Source organism: Tachypleus tridentatus, chromosome 7, assembly GCF_004210375.1.
Source record: "Tachypleus tridentatus isolate NWPU-2018 chromosome 7, ASM421037v1, whole genome shotgun sequence".
NCBI classification, from domain to species: Eukaryota; Metazoa; Arthropoda; class Merostomata; order Xiphosura; family Limulidae; genus Tachypleus; species Tachypleus tridentatus.
Genome location: NC_134831.1, coordinates 108522990 through 108543219, shown reverse-complemented (window position 1 = coordinate 108543219; position 20230 = coordinate 108522990). Strand labels below are relative to the sequence as shown.

Sequence of the window (20230 nt, the reverse complement as noted above, 5' to 3'; positions counted from 1 at the left end):
AGTTTTAGGAATAGCTAATAGATTACTTAAATTTGCAAATAATATTAAAGACTTGGGTGGAGCTAGCTGTGAAGAGGATGCTGATTTACAAAATGATTTATATCATTTAGTAAGTTGGGTGAATAAGTGGTAGATGTGTTTTAATTATAATGAATGCAAAATAATGCATGTATGTTATTGTAATTTGAATTATTAGTATAATTTGGATGGTAATGACTTTATCAGTGTCATGAAAGAGATGGTTCTGTTTGTAATAGTTGATCAGTCTATAGACCCATCCAAACAATGTACTCTTTATTAGTGGTAGGGCAAATAGGATTTTATTTGGTATCTACAGAAATATCAAGTACAAGTCCAAACAGTTTATAATTATATTATACAGGTCACTGGTTGAGCTATATTTGGAGTATTATATTCATTCTTAGGCTTCTCACCATAGGAAAGACATTGAATTGTTGGAAATGGTTCAAAGAAGGGTTACTAGAATGATGCCTAGAATGGAGGGGTTATGATGTGACAAGAGGTTGACATCTCTCAAAGTGTTTTCTTTCAACAGAGTTAGAAGGAGCCTGATTGAGGTGTGACAGATTGTGCAGGGAGCTAATGCATCATTTGTTTTCCTAATGAACAGAGACAACAGTAGGACTATGGAACACAAATATAACTTTTGGAAAGGTGAGAATCATTTTCAGCTAATACTGTTTAATTTTTCTAACAGGGTGGTTGAATTTTGGAATGGGTTACCTTCAGATGTCATTAAGACAGTAAATATAAATAAGTTTTAGAAAATATTGATAAATATATGAACAATAAGGGCTGGCTTTAAGGTTTTTTATTTCTTTCAAATTTATTTATTAATAGTTTTAGTTTAGAATACGGAACAGCTGAGATGGACTAATAGGTTCAGTATTCTTTCAGAACATTACATTATCTTCTTAGAAAGAGTACCAAACTTTTCTAAAGGAATACAGTATTGAATTATATTACTGGTAATTGTATTACATGCAGTTGAAAATTAAACTCCTTGTGAATTTCACATTAGAATTATGCTGACATTTATTCCAAGATTATCACAAACACTGAAGTGTTGAGTAGGATTAACATAAAGTTTAGGTTGAATAGACAAGGACACAGACAGACAAGGACACAGTTAGACAAACAAGGACACAATTAAACAGACAAGGACACAGTTAAATAGATAAGGACACAGACAGAGAAGAACAGAGTTAAATTGACGAGTACATAGTTAGAGAGGCAAGGACACAGTTAAATAGTCAAGGACACATTTAGACAGGCAAAGACAAAGACAGGCAAGGACACAATTAAATAAACAAGGACACAGACAGGCAAGGACTCAGTTAGACAGGCCAGGACACAATTGTTTGTATTTAAATAAATTGAACAGAATGTGAATGAAACATATGTTTACCACAAATGTTGTTAGGTCTAGTGTTGTTTGTTTAGACAAACTAGAGAGTTGTAACAAATCATCAGCTGTTTAATGTTTACCACAAATGTTGTTAGGTCTAGTGTTGTTTGTTTAGACAAACTAGAGAGTTGTAACATATCATCAGCTGTTTAATGTTTACCACAAATGTTGTTAGGTCTAGTATTGTTTGTTTAGACAAACTGGAGAGTTGTAACATATCATCAGCTGTTTAATGTTTACCACAAATGTTGTTAGGTCTAGTGTTGTTTGTTTAGACAAACTAGAGAGTTGTGAAATATTTTACTTGTGCATAATGTTGTTCTAAAACATATTCCCTGTTTATTTGTTGAGAAAACTGTCTATTGTTTTGTTTTTGAACAGTTGTCATGTAAATACCAAAGCTGTGTTCAGTGTTTTTGGAATCAAAAATTAAATGTTTACAGTTTGAGTAAAAACTATTGGAAAGGTTTTAGAACATTTTTGCTGTTTAGAATATTTTAATATAATACACAATATATTACAATACATAATATATTACAATACACAATATATTATAATACACAATATATTACAATAAAATATATTAATACATAATATATTATAATACACAATATATCACAATAAAAATATATTAATACATAATATATTATAATACACAATATATTACAATAAAAATATATTAATACATAATATATTAGAATACACAGCTTAAGGTAACCTTTTTTACAAAGTTTTTTATTTAAATTTACACTTTACAATTGGACAAGATATGCAGGTTCTGTTAAATTTTTTTAGAAGTAAACTACTTTATTTGTTTGGTTTAGCAAGTTGTATTTTATTCGAGTAAGATCAACTAATCAAGTTCAGTTTTGTTGGAGTAATATCAACTACTCAACTACAGTTTTGTTGGAGTAATATCAACTTACTACAATTTTATTGGAGTGAGATCATCTAATCAACTACAGTTTTATTGCAGTGAGATCAACTAATCAACTACAATTTTGTTGGAGTAATAACTAATTAACTACAGTTTTATTGGAGTTACATCAACTAATCAACTACAGTTTTGTTGGAGTTATATGAACTAATCAACAAAAGTTTTGTTGGAGAAAGATCAGTTTGATCTTCAGTTTCGTCGGAGGAAGATCAGCCAATCAAGTTTGGTTTTCTTGGAGGACAAAATCATGATAAATATTAGTGTTCATTTCTTTTAATTTGATCTAATTAGTTCAACTTTTTTTAAAACTAAAATTTCAAAGAAACATAAATTACTTGTTTGAATTGTGGTTATGATTAAATAAAATTTAATTTTATTATTGATTTATCATTAATAAATCAAGAACTACTAGAAAACTGACTTCATTGTTTTCACTGTCTTGTTTGTTGTGTTTGGTATATATTATTTTTTAAACTATATTTATTGTTCACTTGAAATTAAGAGTAGCAGTTTTTGATAGATGGATGGAGAAAATCATATTAACTTCACAAAAATATAATTTTTAACTGGAATTGACTTTAACCTGAGTTTAGGTTATGTGAAAATATGAATTCTGATTAGAATAGGTGTAGAAGTACTTAAAAAATTAGTTTGTTAATATTCACACATTTTAGATACTGTGATAAAATGTTTTAGCATTTTAACTTGATAATATATTCTGTAATTCATTTGTAAAGTAATAAGTCAATCTTGAAAGGTCTTGAAGTTGTTAAATCCTTAAACTGGAGCATATGTCTCAGCATTTACCCCAAAATCATGATTTATTCATTGGATTTATGTTATTATTTATCTTTTATAAACAGACCAGAAATTTTGTAAGGTATGGTGATAAGTATTAGGATATCATGACAATAATTCTGGAAGAATGCACAAAAGATTATGGGTTAAAAGGGTTAAATTACATAAAATTGTAAGCTGATTAAGATTCTGTTATTGCAGTTTATTTGTTGAGAAAGTTAATAATGTTTCCTTTGTCTTCTAGGGTGTATTGGCAGACAAAGATCAGAATTTTATTCAAGACTTCAAGTTTACCAGTCAGGACTGGGTTGTCCAATCTGCCCTAAAGTATTCAAAGACAAATCTCTTCTGAAACAACATTTGAACTTGCACACAAATATCAATCAATATTCCTGTAAATTGTGTGGGAAAAGCTTTAGGTGGCGCCATCAGAGAATAAAACATTTACGTTTATCCCATTCTGAATAACTTAAATTTACCAGCAAATTTATTGAGTACTTTTATTTTCCTCTTGGTACAAAACTGTTTATGTTGGACATTTAACCTCAGCATTTTGTAAATTAATGTTAACATTTATTATGTGTGCAGGAAATCTTAAAACTTTGTACTACTAAAATATCATACATTACTGATGTTTCAGAATTATTTCTAATTCCAACATCAGCTTTAATCCTCAAAATGTTAACTTGTGACAACTTAACAACAAAATGTCATTTGAGGTTTTAATGGTGGTGATTGAATGTTTTAATTGTGTTTTTATTTTACCATGTTTATTATAAAACTTCATTTTCTACCTGCTGAATCAGTTCTTAGTTAATGATGTAATGTTTGTGTTTGTTATTTTTAACAAACATTTACCTTTGTTTCACTTTGAGTAGACGCTAAAAGCTTTTACATTTTTTGACACTGTTTTAATTTATTCTGTAAGATCATAATATGTGTTGTTTTTTATCTCCATGTGAACAATAAATAAACAGTTGATATTCTTATTTAGTATTGTACTCTTAATTAGGTTTTATAATATTGATGTATATATTTAGTTCATGATGTAATGTTTATGGTTGTTATTAATGTGAATAGTTAATGATTTAATGTTTGTATTTGTTATTAATGTATATATTTAGTTAACAATGTAATGTTTGTTTGTTATTAACATGTATATTTAGTTAATGATGTAATGTTTGTTATTAATATGAATATTTAGTTAATGTAATGTTTGTTTATTAATGTGAATATTTAGTTAATGATGTAATGTTTGTTATTAATGTGTATATTTAGTTAATGATTTAATGTTTGTATTTGTTATTAATGTATATATTTAGTTAATTTAATGTTTGTGTTTGTTATTGGTGTGAATATTTAGTTAATGATGTAATGTTTGTTTGTTATTAACATGTATATTTAGTTAACGATGTAATGTTTGTTTGTTATTAACATGTATATTTAGTTAATGATGTAATGTTTGTTTGTTGTTAATATGAATATTTAGTTAATGTAATGTTTGTTTATTAATGTGAATATTTAGTTAATGATGTAATGTTTGTTTGTTATTAACATGTATATTTAGTTAACGATGTAATGTTTGTTTGTTATTAACATGTATATTTAGTTAATGATGTAATGTTTGTTTGTTGTTAATATGAATATTTAGTTAATGTAATGTTTGTTTATTAATGTGAATATTTAGTTAATGTAATGTTTGTTTATTAATGTGAATATTTAGTTAATGATGTAATGTTTGTTATTAATGTGTATATTTAGTTAATGATTTAATGTTTGTATTTGTTATTAATGTATATATTTAGTTAATGATTTAATGTTTGTATTTGTTATTAATGTATATATTTAGTTGATTTAATGTTTGTATTTGTTATTAATGTATATATTTAGTTAATTTAATGTTTATGTTTGTTATTGGTGTGAATATTTAGTTGATGTAATGTTTGTGTTTGTTATTAACATGTATATTTAGTTAACGATGTAATGTTTTTTATTGATGTGTATATTTAGTTAACGATGTAATGTTTGTTATTAATGTGTGTATTTAGTTAATGATGTAATGTTTACTATTAATGCATATATTTAGACATTATTTAAGGAGACTTATCACCTTTCTGTTATATTTTCTACAAATGTTTGTGATACTTAGAAATAAAACATATGAATGTTTTGTGATGTAGTAACTAATATAAATTTTCTAGTTTGATATCATTGTTTTCTTGTGATTTTTTTTCAATAAGAGATCTCTTTCTGCATTGGAAGGTATGCCAGTAGATAAATATGCTAAAAATTAGTCCAAAAAACATGAGGCTCTCAAGTATTTTGCCTCATCTGTTGACAGGGTTTTGTTTTTCAGTAGAGTAACTGGACAAGAATAGTCTGATGTAATTGCCATCTTTTGACTTGTTTGTTCTTTTCAAACTAAGTGTGACAATTGACATCCAAAGTTGTATTTGAAACAGTGTAATTTCAAGGAAACAAAATAACAGAAAATGAGAAAAGCTTATGTTTATACCCATGGATGTCTTTCTCTCGGCATTACTACAAGAATAGATAAAAGGTTAGAAACACTGAACATGCAATACAAGACTTAGCCATTAATTCACAAAAAAAAAAGGCTGTCATTTTGGCTAAATGGAAGACAACTATAGCAAAGATATTAGCAGAAGCCACAAATGTCAGAAGGTATCCAAGAAAAGCTATGAGGAGGTTAGGCCTAGAGTTCCTGTCACTTTTAAAAACAAAAAAGAAAGCCACAAGAGAAGTGTATCAGTTAAGAGAATAAGGAAGGAATTGGTGGACTAACATTATTATAATACTTAGTGTTCTGTTTACTTGGTGCAAAGTGGCCACAGATAATGTTCTATCACTACCTATTTCATACTTTACTCTGAACTATGATGAAATTATAAACTTGAATTGAGTTTTATCAGTTGCTAATTGTTTGTATTTTATCAAAGAATTTAAGAATTTCAAAGGTCAGTAGCTTTGATACTGTACTTTGGGCCCACTTGTTACCAGTCAGATAGTTATGTATATCGAAGTATGACTCTTGGAGTCTCTTGTCTCACTTTTAACATCAGACACCTCCCACAATGTCATACACTTTGTTAAGGTCACATAATTTGATTAGATACACGTATCTGTAGTTGGTTGCTAAAACAAGGTTTACAACAGACAATATCAAGTATACACACCTTATGTTTAGTGGAAACATTAACAAAATGCACATGAAGTAAGAATGATCACAGCTTTCACACCTAATTACAGGTTTCACTGTGTCAGAAGCCATCAGGGATTGTAATGCTATCCTACCCATTCCTACCTTGTTGCTTTATTTCTCTGCTCCCATTCTTACTTCATATTCTTTATTTAATTTTTCTGCATTTCTATAAATATTTTTTAATTTTGTTCATTTGTTAAAGTATGGAATCTCAATTACAAACAAAAATCTTTGGTTATATTGCTTGAGTGTGTAATTAGAAATTGAAATTATATTTGTTTGCCATCTCATTAACACTTCAGCAAATATTTTATTGTTTTACTGCCCCTGCACAGAAGTTCTTTTCATAAAACAATGTTTTGTTTCTTTTATGCTAATGTAGGCTGCATATTAAATACAAATCTGTGATTATTGTTGTGTGTTCTTTCCTCAATATGTGGTGTTACTAAAACAATAAAACATATCCAAAAGAAGCACTTGTTTCAATTTGTTCAAAAATTACCATATTATAAATGACTACTGAATATGATATATGTGCTTGGCCTACTTAAATATTTAATGACTAATAACATTTTAGAAATAGGCTTGACGAACTTGTTAATAGCACCTAACTTTTCTTAACACTAAAAAGAATTAAATGGAATATATATATGGAATATTTGTCTTGTATAGTTAGGCTGATAGAAGAGTCAATGATAGATTTATGTGTTATATTGTTAGGCTAGTACAATAATGTATGATAGATTTATCTGTTGTATTGTTAGGCCAGTAGAATAATGTATGATATATTTATCTGTTGTATTGTTAGGTTAGTAGAAGAATGTATGATAGATTTATCTGTTGTATTGTTAGGTTAGTAGAAGAATGTATGATAGATTTATCTGTTGTATTGTTAGGCTAGTAGAAGAATGTATGATAGATTTATATGTTGTATTGTTAGGCCAGTAGAAGAATTTATGACAGATTTATATGTTGTATTGTTAGGCCAGTAGAAGAATTCTATGACAGATTTATGTTATATTGTTAGGCTAGTAGAATAATATATGATATATTTATCTGTTGTATTGTTAGGCCAGTAGAAGAATGTATGACAGATTTATATGTTGTATTGTCAGGCCAGTAGAAGAATGTATGATAGATTAATCTGTTGTATTGTTAGGCCAGTAGAAGAATGTATGACAGATTTATCTGTTGTATTGTCAGGCCAGTAGAAGAATGTATGATAGATTTATCTGTTGTATTGTTAGGCCAGTAGAAGAATGTATGACAGATTTATCTGTTGTATTGTTAGAGCCAGTAGAAGAATGTATGATAGATTTATATGTTGTATTGTCAGGCCAGTAGAAGAATGTATGATAGATTTATCTGTTGTATTGTTAGGCCAGTAGAAGAATGTATGACAGATTTATCTGTTGTATTGTTAGCCCAGTAGAAGAATGTATGACAGATTTATCTGTTGTATTGTCAGGCCAGTAGAAGAATGTATGATAGATTTATCTGTTGTATTGTTAGGCCAGTAGAAGAATGTATGACAGATTTATCTGTTGTATTGTTAGGCCAGTAGAAGAATGTATGATAGATTTATCTGTTGTATTGTTAGGCCAATAGAAGAATGTATGATAGTTTTATGTTATATTGTTATGGTGCAATGGTAATGTATGATTGATTTATGTGTTGTATTGTTTGGCCAGTTTGATAATGTATGTTAGATTTATCTATTGTATTTGTTAGGCCAGTATGATAATATACAATAGATTTATCTGTTGTATTATTAGGCCAGTATAATAATTTATGATAGATTTACCTATTGTATTGTGAGGCTATTACAAGAATGTGTCGATGCATGGTAGGTTTATCTTTATTGTATTTATAGGTTTATAAAGTGTACAGTATTTTTGTTTTTTTTTATTAAATGTAAGATTTGATATATGTCATAGAGATTTATTAATTGTAAACATTTATTGAAAATGAGATTTATCAAAATATCTATGATTTTTTAATATGTAGCAGTCCTTTGTTAGTCACATTGTGATAAATGTCGTACTGAGTAGTTAAGAAAATCTGGTGATTCATTTTTAAAAATAGGTGGCGATTGTTTTAAGGATAACCTCAGATCATTTGCTTTCTACTTCATTCTTTGTAAACAATTTATCCTGCAAGAAGGTATATGATATCTTTATACTCAGTCTAGATACCCATTTATTCATAAAGTATACTTCAAAGATCAGAAACTGATGAATCTGGGATTAATTGGGTGTGTGTCAGTACAAGAAATGTAGAAAAGTGCAACTAAAGATAACTTGTTGGTATGAAGAAACCAACTGAAGATAACTCCTTGGCATCAAGAGAACAACTAAAGATAACTCCTGTTGGTATCAAGAGACCAAATGAAGGTTTATATAGTAAAACATTTTTAAATGTGACTAAGTGTATTTATCTCTTCCTTCTTAGAGAGCTAGATGAAAGTTCAAGCAGAGTATAATTCAGTATGAGATATGCAAGATGTCATAACTCCCTTGTGCTGCTTTATGTGAGGTGTCATTATCTGCTACTCTGTAGTACTTTGTAATATGTCATGAAATATCACCTTGTACTGCCTTATGTGAGATGTCATGATCTGCTACTCTGTAGTACTTTGTAATATGTCATGAAATATCACCTTGTACTGCCTTATGTGAAATGTCATGATCTGCTACTCTGTAGTACTTTGTAATATGTCATGAAATATCACCTTGTGCTGCTTTATGTGAGGTGTCATTATCTGCTACTCTGTAGTACTTTGTAATATGTCATGAAATATCACCTTGTACTGCCTTATGTGAGATGTCATGATCTGCTACTCTGTATTACTTTGTAATATGTCATGAAATATCACCTTGTACTGCCTTATGTGAAATGTCATGATCTGCTACTCTGTAGTACTTTGTAATATGTCATGAAATATCACCTTGTACTGCCTTATGTGAGATGTCATGATCTGCTACCTTTTATTGCTTTCAACCTTTCTGAGTTGGAATCCTTACATAAGTAGGCTTCAGGTGCTCTGGGATAGGAGACCATAAATAATTCATAAGCCCATCTGTGTCCTGTAGGTATCAAGGAGGTTGATGATAATAAATGACATTTTCATTAGTTTGTTGCGAGGGTAACAACTCCGTAATCTGTTTGTTGAGGGTCCTCCATGATGCCCCACCTGTTGGTGGCCCTCTATTGTGGGTTGTTATTTAAGTCATTACATTGAGGAGATAAAAGCTGAATTCCACTATTTCTGTACTTCAAGTGTGTTTCAGCTTTATTAAATTTTTCAGATGCAGAATGTTTGTATTTGTTGTTACTCTGTGGTAGTTTTTAAAAAACGTTTAACATTTTAAAAGTAACATTTCTTATATCCAGTTAAAAAGTTGCTTTACAGCTGGAAGCACCATAGTGCATTTGAAGATTGGTACTAATATATGGTTTTTTAGTACATCTAAATGACCAAATACTCAAGAAACAAGAGATCAAATTACTAGGTCTATGTTCTAGTTACTGAGTGCATGTAGAGATACTCTTATATACTAGGTCTATGTTCTAGTTACTGAGTGCATGGAGAGATACTCTTATATACTAGGTCTATGTTCTAGTTACTGAGTGCATGTAGAGATACTCTTATTTACTAGGTCTATGTTCTAGTTACCGAAAGTGCATATAGAGTTACTCTTATTTACTAGGTCTATGTTCTCAGTGATGACGAGAAACCCACTTGTTGAGAAATTTATATGCAAAAACGCCTCGTTTGGGCTGAGAAACACTTTACATAGAGAGAGAACAACGTTTCGACCTTCTTCGGTCATCGTCAGGTTCACAAAAAAACCTGACGATGACCGAAGAAGGTCGAAACGTTGTTCGCTCTTCTATGTAAAGTGTTTTCTCAGCCCAAACGAGCCGTTTTTGCATATAAAGGTCTATGTTCTAGTTACTGAGTGCATGTAGAGACACTCTTATTTACCAGGTCTATGTTCTAGTTAGTGAGTGCATGTAGAGATACTCTTATATACTAGGTCTATGTTCTAGTTACCGAGTGCATGTAGAGATACTCCTATTTACCAGGTCTATGTTCTAGTTACTGAATACATGTAAAGATACTCTTATTTACCATGTCTATGTTCTAGTTACCGAGTGCATTTAGAGATACTCTTATTTACCAGGTCTATGTTCTAGTTACCGAGTGCATGTAGAGATACTCTTATTTACCAGGTCTATGTTCTAGTTACCGAGTGCATGTAGAGCTACTCCTATTTACCAGGTCTATGTTCTAGTTAGTGAGTGCATGTAGAGATACTCTTATTTACCAGGTCTATGTTCTAGTTACCGAGTGCATGTAGAGATACTCTTATTTACCAGGTCTATGTTCTAGTTACCGAGTGCATGTAGAGCTACTCCTATTTACCAGGTCTATGTTCTAGTTACCGAGTGCATTTAGAGATACTCTTATTTACCAGGTCTATGTTCTAGTTACCGAGTGCATGTAGAGCTACTCCTATTTACCAGGTCTATGTTCTAGTTACCGAGTGCATTTAGAGATACTCTTATTTACCAGGTCTATGTTCTAGTTACCGAGTGCATGTAGAGATACTCTTATTTACCAGGTCTCTGTTCTGGTTATCGAGTGCATGTAGAGATACTCTTATTTACCAGGTCTATGTTCTAGTTACCGAGTGCATGTAGAGATACTCTTATATACTAGGTCTATGTTCTAGTTACCGAGTGCATGTAGAGCTACTCCTATTTACCAGGTCTATGTTCTAGTTACCGAGTGCATTTAGAGATACTCTTATTTACCAGGTCTATGTTCTAGTTACCGAGTGCATGTAGAGATACTCTTATTTACCAGGTCTATGTTCTAGTTACTGAGTGCATGTAGAGATACTCTTATATACTAGGTCTATGTTCTAGTTACCGAGTGCATTTAGAGATACTCTTATTTACCAGGTCTATGTTCTAGTTAGTGAGTGCATGTAGAGATACTCTTATTTACCAGGTCTATGTTCTAGTTACTGAGTGCATGTAGAGATACTCTTATTTACCAGGTCTATGTTCTGGTTATGGAGTGCATGTAGAGATACTCTTATTTACCAGGTCTATGTTCTAGTTACTGAGTGCATGTAGAGATACTCTTATATACCAGGTCTATGTTCTAGTTACTGAGTGCATGTAGAGATACTCTTATATACTAGGTCTATGTTCTAGTTACTGAGTGCATGTAGAGATACTCTTATTTACCAGGTCTCTGTTCTGGTTATGGAGTGCATGTAGAGATACTCTTATTTACCAGGTCTATGTTCTAGTTACTGAGTGCATGTAGAGATACTCTTATATACTAGGTCTATGTTCTAGTTACCGAGTGCATTTAGAGATACTCTTATTTACCAGGTCTATGTTCTAGTTAGTGAGTGCATGTAGAGATACTCTTATTTACCAGGTCTATGTTCTAGTTACCGAGTGCATGTAGAGATACTCTTATTTACCAGGTCTATGTTCTAGTTACCGAGTGCATGTAGAGATACTCCTATTTACCAGGTCTATGTTCTAGTTACCGAGTGCATTTAGAGATACTCTTATTTACCAGGTCTATGTTCTAGTTACCGAGTGCATGTAGAGCTACTCCTATTTACCAGGTCTCTGTTCTGGTTATGGAGTGCATGTAGAGATACTCTTATTTACCAGGTCTATGTTCTAGTTACCGAGTGCATGTAGAGCTACTCCTATTTACCAGGTCTATGTTCTAGTTACCGAGTGCATGTAGAGATACTCTTATTTACCAGGTCTCTGTTCTGGTTACCGAGTGCATGTAGAGATACTCTTATTTACCAGGTCTATGTTCTAGTTACCGAGTGCATGTAGAGCTACTCTTATTTACCAGGTCTATGTTCTAGTTAGTGAGTGCATGTAGAGATACTCTTATTTACCAGGTCTATGTTCTAGTTACCGAGTGCATGTAGAGATACTCTTATTTACCAGGTCTATGTTCTAGTTACCGAGTGCATTTAGAGATACTCTTATTTACCAGGTCTATGTTCTAGTTAGTGAGTGCATGTAGAGATACTCTTATTTACCAGGTCTATGTTCTAGTTACTGAGTGCATGTAGAGATACTCTTATATACTAGGTCTATGTTCTAGTTACCGAGTGCATTTAGAGATACTCTTATTTACCAGGTCTATGTTCTAGTTAGTGAGTGCATGTAGAGATACTCTTATTTACCAGGTCTATGTTCTAGTTACTGAGTGCATGTAGAGATACTCTTATTTACCAGGTCTATGTTCTGGTTATGGAGTGCATGTAGAGATACTCTTATTTACCAGGTCTATGTTCTAGTTACTGAGTGCATGTAGAGATACTCTTATATACCAGGTCTCTGTTCTGGTTATGGAGTGCATGTAGAGATACTCTTATTTACTGGGTCTATGTTCTAGTTACCGAGTGCATGTAGAGCTACTCCTATTTACCAGGTCTATGTTCTAGTTACCGAGTGCATGTAGAGCTACTCCTATTTACCAGGTCTATGTTCTAGTTACCAAGTGCATTTAGAGATACTCTTATTTACCAGGTCTATGTTCTAGTTACCGAGTGCATGTAGAGATACTCTTATTTACCAGGTCTATGTTCTAGTTACTGAGTGCATGTAGAGATACTCTTATATACTAGGTCTATGTTCTAGTTACCGAGTGCATGTAGAGTTACTCTTATTTACTAGGTCTATGTTCTAGTTACCGAGTGCATGTAGAGATACTCTTATTTACCAGGTCTATGTTCTAGTTACCGAGTGCATGTAGAGATACTCCTATTTACCAGGTCTATGTTCTAGTTACTGAGTGCATGTAGAGTTACTCTTATTTACTAGGTCTATGTTCTAGTTACCGAGTGCATGTAGAGCTACTCCTATTTACCAGGTCTATGTTCTAGTTACCGAGTGCATGTAGAGATACTCCTATTTACCAGGTCTATGTTCTAGTTACCGAGTGCATTTAGAGATACTCTTATTTACCAGGTCTATGTTCTAGTTACCGAGTGCATGTAGAGCTACTCCTATTTACCAGGTCTCTGTTCTGGTTATGGAGTGCATGTAGAGATACTCTTATTTACCAGGTCTATGTTCTAGTTACCGAGTGCATGTAGAGCTACTCCTATTTACCAGGTCTATGTTCTAGTTACCGAGTGCATGTAGAGATACTCTTATTTACCAGGTCTCTGTTCTGGTTACCGAGTGCATGTAGAGATACTCTTATTTACCAGGTCTATGTTCTAGTTATTGAGTGCATGTAGAGCTACTCTTATTTACCAGGTCTATGTTCTAGTTAGTGAGTGCATGTAGAGATACTCTTATTTACCAGGTCTATGTTCTAGTTACCGAGTGCATGTAGAGATACTCTTATTTACCAGGTCTATGTTCTAGTTACCGAAAGTGCATTTAGAGATACTCTTATTTACCAGGTCTATGTTCTAGTTAGTGAGTGCATGTAGAGATACTCTTATTTACCAGGTCTATGTTCTAGTTACTGAGTGCATGTAGAGATACTCTTATATACTAGGTCTATGTTCTAGTTACCGAGTGCATTTAGAGATACTCTTATTTACCAGGTCTATGTTCTAGTTAGTGAGTGCATGTAGAGATACTCTTATTTACCAGGTCTATGTTCTAGTTACTGAGTGCATGTAGAGATACTCTTATTTACCAGGTCTATGTTCTGGTTATGGAGTGCATGTAGAGATACTCTTATTTACCAGGTCTATGTTCTAGTTACTGAGTGCATGTAGAGATACTCTTATATACCAGGTCTCTGTTCTGGTTATGGAGTGCATGTAGAGATACTCTTATTTACTGGGTCTATGTTCTAGTTACCGAGTGCATGTAGAGCTACTCCTATTTACCAGGTCTATGTTCTAGTTACCGAGTGCATGTAGAGCTACTCCTATTTACCAGGTCTATGTTCTAGTTACCAAGTGCATTTAGAGATACTCTTATTTACCAGGTCTATGTTCTAGTTACCGAGTGCATGTAGAGATACTCTTATTTACCAGGTCTATGTTCTAGTTACTGAGTGCATGTAGAGATACTCTTATATACTAGGTCTATGTTCTAGTTACCGAGTGCATGTAGAGTTACTCTTATTTACTAGGTCTATGTTCTAGTTACCGAGTGCATGTAGAGCTACTCCTATTTACCAGGTCTATGTTCTAGTTACTGAGTGCATGTAGAGATACTCTTATTTACCAGGTCTATGTTCTAGTTACTGAGTGCATGTAGAGATACTCTTATATACCAGATCTATGTTCTAGTTACTGAATACATGTAGAGATACTCTTATTTACCAGGTCTATGTTCTAGTTACTGAATACATGTAAAGATACTCTTATTTACCAGGTCTATGTTCTAGTTACTGAATACATGTAAAGATACTCTTATTTACCAGGTCTATGTTCTAGTTACTGAGTGCATGTAGAGATACTCTTATTTACCAGGTCTATGTTCTAGTTACTGAGTGCATGTAGAGATACTCTTATTTACCAGGTCTATGTTCTAGTTACTGAGTGCATGTAAAGATACTCTTATTTACTAGGTCTATGTTCTAGTTACTGAGTGCATGTAGAGATACTCTTATTTACCAGGTCTATGTTCTAGTTACTGAGTGCATGTAGAGATACTCTTATATACTAGGTCTATGTTCTAGTTACCGAGTGCATGTAGAGTTACTCTTATTTACTAGGTCTATGTTCTAGTTACTGAGTGCATGTAGAGATACTCTTATTTACCAGGTCTATGTTCTAGTTACTGAGTGCATGTAGAGATACTCTTATTTACTAGGTCTATGTTCTAGTTACTGAGTGCATGTAGAGATACTCTTATTTACCAGGTCTATGTTCTAGTTACTGAGTGCATGTAGAGATACTCTTATTTACCAGGTCTATGTTCTGGTTATGGAGTGCATGTAGAGATACTCTTATTTACTGGGTCTATGTTCTAGTTACTGAGTGCATGTAGAGATACTCTTATTTACCAGGTCTATGTTCTAGTTACTGAGTGCATGTAAAGATACTCTTATTTACCAGGTCTATGTTCTAGTTACTGAATACATGTAAAGATACTCTTATTTACCAGGTCTATGTTCTAGTTACTGAGTGCATGTAGAGATACTCTTATTTACTAGGTCTATGTTCTAGTTACTGAGTGCATGTAGAGATACTCTTATTTACCAGGTCTATGTTCTAGTTACTGAGTGCATGTAGAGATACTCTTATTTACCAGGTCTATGTTCTGGTTATGGAGTGCATGTAGAGATACTCTTATTTACTGGGTCTATGTTCTAGTTACTGAGTGCATGTAGAGATACTCTTATTTACCAGGTCTATGTTCTAGTTACTGGGTGCATGTAAAGATACTCTTATTTACCAGGTCTATGTTCTAGTTACTGAATACATGTAAAGATACTCTTATTTACCAGGTCTATGTTCTAGTTACTGAGTGCATGTAGAGCTACTCCTATTTACCAGGTCTATGTTCTAGTTACTGAGTGCATGTAAAGATACTCTTATTTACCAGGTCTATGTTCTAGTTACTGAGTGCATGTAAAGATACTCTTATTTACCAGGTCTATGTTCTAGTTACTGAATACATGTAAAGATACTCTTATTTACCAGGTCTATGTTCTAGTTACTGAGTGCATGTAGAGATACTCTTATTTACCAGGTCTATGTTCTAGTTACTGAGTGCATGTAAAGATACTCTTATTTACCAGGTCTATGTTCTGGTTATGGAGTGCATGTAGAGATACTCTTATTTACCAGGTCTATGTTCTAGTTACTGAGTGCATGTAGAGATACTCTTATTTACCAGGTCTATGTTCTGGTTATGGAGTGCATGTAGAGATACTCTTATTTACTGGGTCTATGTTCTAGTTACTGAGTGCATGTAGAGATACTCTTATTTACCAGGTCTATGTTCTAGTTACTGGGTGCATGTAAAGATACTCTTATTTACCAGGTCTATGTTCTAGTTACTGAATACATGTAAAGATACTCTTATTTACCAGGTCTATGTTCTAGTTACTGAGTGCATGTAGAGCTACTCCTATTTACCAGGTCTATGTTCTAGTTACTGAGTGCATGTAAAGATACTCTTATTTACCAGGTCTATGTTCTAGTTACTGAGTGCATGTAAAGATACTCTTATTTACCAGGTCTATGTTCTAGTTACTGAATACATGTAAAGATACTCTTATTTACCAGGTCTATGTTCTAGTTACTGAGTGCATGTAGAGATACTCTTATTTACTAGGTCTATGTTCTAGTTACTGAGTGCATGTAAAGATACTCTTATTTACCAGGTCTATGTTCTAGTTACTGAGTGCATGTAGAGATACTCTTATTTACCAGGTCTATGTTCTAGTTACTGAGTGCATGTAAAGATACTCTTATTTACTAGGTCTATGTTCTAGTTACTGAGTGCATGTAGAGATACTCTTATTTACCAGGTCTATGTTCTAGTTATTGAGTGCATGTAAAGATACTCTTATTTACCAGGTCTATGTTCTAGTTACTGAGTGCATGTAGAGATACTCTTATATACTAGGTCTATGTTCTAGTTACCGAGTGCATGTAGAGTTACTCTTATTTACTAGGTCTATGTTCTAGTTACTGAGTGCATGTAGAGATACTCTTATTTACCAGGTCTATGTTCTAGTTACCGAGTGCATGTAGAGATACTCTTATTTATCAGGTCTATGTTCTAGTTACTGAGTGCATGTAGAGATACTCTTATATACTAGGTCTATGTTCTGGTTACTGAATACATGTAAAGATACTCTTATTTACCAGGTCTATGTTCTAGTTACTGAATACATGTAAAGATACTCTTATTTACCAGGTCTATGTTCTAGTTACTGAATACATGTAAAGATACTCTTATTTACCAGGTCTATGTTCTAGTTACTGAGTGCATCTAGAGATACTCTTATTTACTAGGTCTATGTTCTAGTTACTGAGTGCATGTAGAGATACTCTTATTTACCAGGTCTATGTTCTAGTTATTGAGTGCATGTAAAGATACTCTTATTTACCAGGTCTATGTTCTAGTTACCGAGTGCATGTAGAGATACTTTTAACTACTAGGTCTGTGTTCTAGTTACCGAGTGCATGTAGAGGTACTTTTCTGATGTGTTTCATAACTTTTGAATTTCTAAGAATGAAATACATGATGATTTTAATAAATGTTGACATAAAAACCTGAGTCATCATGCTGGTGATAGTTATAATATTCCATCCCATTTGAAAGAGGTTCAAATTGTATTTACTTTTGTTGCTTTTGCAGTGGTTTTACTTTAAAACTGTGTTACATAAATAGCTTTAAAATATTACTTCTCATGTTTAGTTAATTGAACAGTTTTCATTAACTTCATCTACAGTTGAATACACAGTTACAGTTAAAACACAATTTGTGAATCTGGTTGGGTTACACATTTACCTTTACAATACTTTAACGTTGGTATCTAGTTGGCTGTTATTAAGTTTTTAGTTTAGGTAAAAGTAATGTGGAAAGAGAAGAAAAAATAGTTTGCTATAATGTGAAACTAACATATAGTATATTAAACAATCATGAAGTAAAATCTGTGAAAAGCAAGAGATATTGGTTTAAAATATTTATATAGTTGTTGTTACCTGAGCAGCTGGGCTGTAGGAAACAATAAAAACCTGGTGGTGTAGATAAGTTTGGTTAAATTTGCTTTATATGTAGTCTAGATAAGAACATTCATTAAAAGTTATAATTGTAGTTTTACATAAAAGTGTAATCATGTTATATTAGTTATTCTAAGTGTATGTCATGGTATAGAAGATGTAGATGACAGAATATCAAATCTTTTGAGCTTACTTTGAACTGACCTTTCATTGTTCCTTCTTCTCCAGTGAGAACTCCATACACACCAGGTCTCAGAGAATCAGAGCCAAAATTTATCTGTCCTTTGTGTAGGAAAGGGTTTCACTTTAAAAGGTACCTAACACAACATCTCACAACTCATGGAGAAAAAGTTCACCAGTGTCCACGATGCCACATGAGATTCAAGTGGAAAAAACAAATCCCCATTCACTTACGTCTCTCTTGTAGAAGATGAGTATGTCCCAGTTACTTTCTACCTGTGACAACAGAAAACTATTAAGATATTACTGTTGTCAAGAGTTAATATGTTCCAGTAAATGTAGTATGTTTGGCTGAGATTCTATCCCGAGACAACTGAAAGCTGCTCACAGGCTATTCATGTTAAATAGGAATATGATTGACTTGGTTTCCTTTGTAGAACTATAGAAAACTGTTAAGAGATTATTTGTGTCCAAGATGGATGTGTACCAGTTAACTGCTAATGTAGGACATCAGAAAACTGTTGAGAGATTATTTGTGTCCAAGATGGATGTGTACCAGTTAACTGCTAATGTAGGACATCAGAAAACTGTTGAGAGATTATTTGTGTCCAAGATGGATGTGTACCAGTTAACTACTGATGTAGGACATCAGAAAACTGTTAAGATTATTTGTGCCCAAGATGGATGTGTACCAGTTAACTACTGATGTAGGACATCAGAAAACTGTAGAGAGATTATTATTCTCAGTTTTGAATATGTATGTTATCTTGGCACTGGTGTATGATATTAATAAATAAACAACATACAATGTTAATATTGATAGACAATGAAAAACATTTCTAAAATATAAACTCTATATGTTTGAATGTTTGCCATGTCATCTTCAGGTGGGAATTATAAGATATAAGTGTCATATTTATTTATTCTCAAATACATGTGTATGTTTACATTTCTCCATAAATCTCAGAGGAAGTCCAGCCACATTCTTAAGTAGACATTTATCAGATCTTCATGTTATGAATAATTCAAAATCCTTTTTAAACATTATTATTTACCAGCATTTGTGAATATTACTGCATTTAATAGCCTTTGATTGATCATCCAATATTACTGTTTTTCTTGTATTGTATTTTTTGTACATCTTCCACTGTGGCTTAGTCTTCAGTTCTTTCATTTCTTAAACGTCCATTATGTTCTGCTAAACAATCATTTAAATTATATTTACACATTTACATTTAATTTTATAAATTCTTACTTTTTCCATTACTGTGTATTATCTTTAGTATTACCTGAAATGTATTTTATTTTGTTCCTTTGTTTAAACATAAAGTAAAATATTTGTTTTTAAGCATTTTGAATAAAGCAGAAGTTAAACTTAGGACATATGGTGTTTTTAATTGCGTATTGATTTTTATCTCTCTCTGTTGTTTCCAGATAATTTTGAATATTAAAGTGTTTGTGTTAACCTCTCATGTGACATGATTGAAAGTTTACACTTGCTGGCATCAGACTTCTTGAAGTTCATTTTACCTACAGAACAAGAAAGAGTCATTAATGTGGTCCTAGTACCACATTTATGGATGGCCTTATTTAGTTATAACAAATTCCAAGGAAAGTGACAGAATATATGCCCATTAAGTCCTCACCCTAATACTGCTATGTACTATTTTAGGTTGAATACTGTGTATGTATCATGCCACACTTTATTTTGTATATATATTTTTCTCTCTTTAATTTTTCTGTGCTGATACTGATAACATCTTTCTTAAGAAAGTCACATGGCCAACTATATCCTGCTTTGCCATTTGGCCCTGAATTGTGTTTCTGAAAGAGTTTCTATGACTTTTGCTGTTATGTCTACTTCAAACAAAAGGTACAGATCCTGGCATTCCAAATATTACATTCAGATATTGGATTTTGCTCTGTGTCTAATTACAAACTTTGGTAGAGAA

The 20230-nt window shown here is 32.3% G+C and overlaps 1 long non-coding RNA gene across 1 annotated transcript; it reads left to right on the top strand.

Annotated features, from left to right (window-relative positions):
- The first annotated feature begins 556 nt into the window (after positions 1 to 556).
- On the top strand, positions 557 to 19659 carry LOC143256367 (uncharacterized). Its single transcript, XR_013031329.1, has 3 exons — positions 557 to 675; positions 3409 to 8780; positions 18327 to 19659. It is a non-coding gene; the product is annotated as an uncharacterized LOC143256367 (long non-coding RNA).
- The last annotated feature ends 571 nt before the right edge of the window (positions 19660 to 20230 follow it).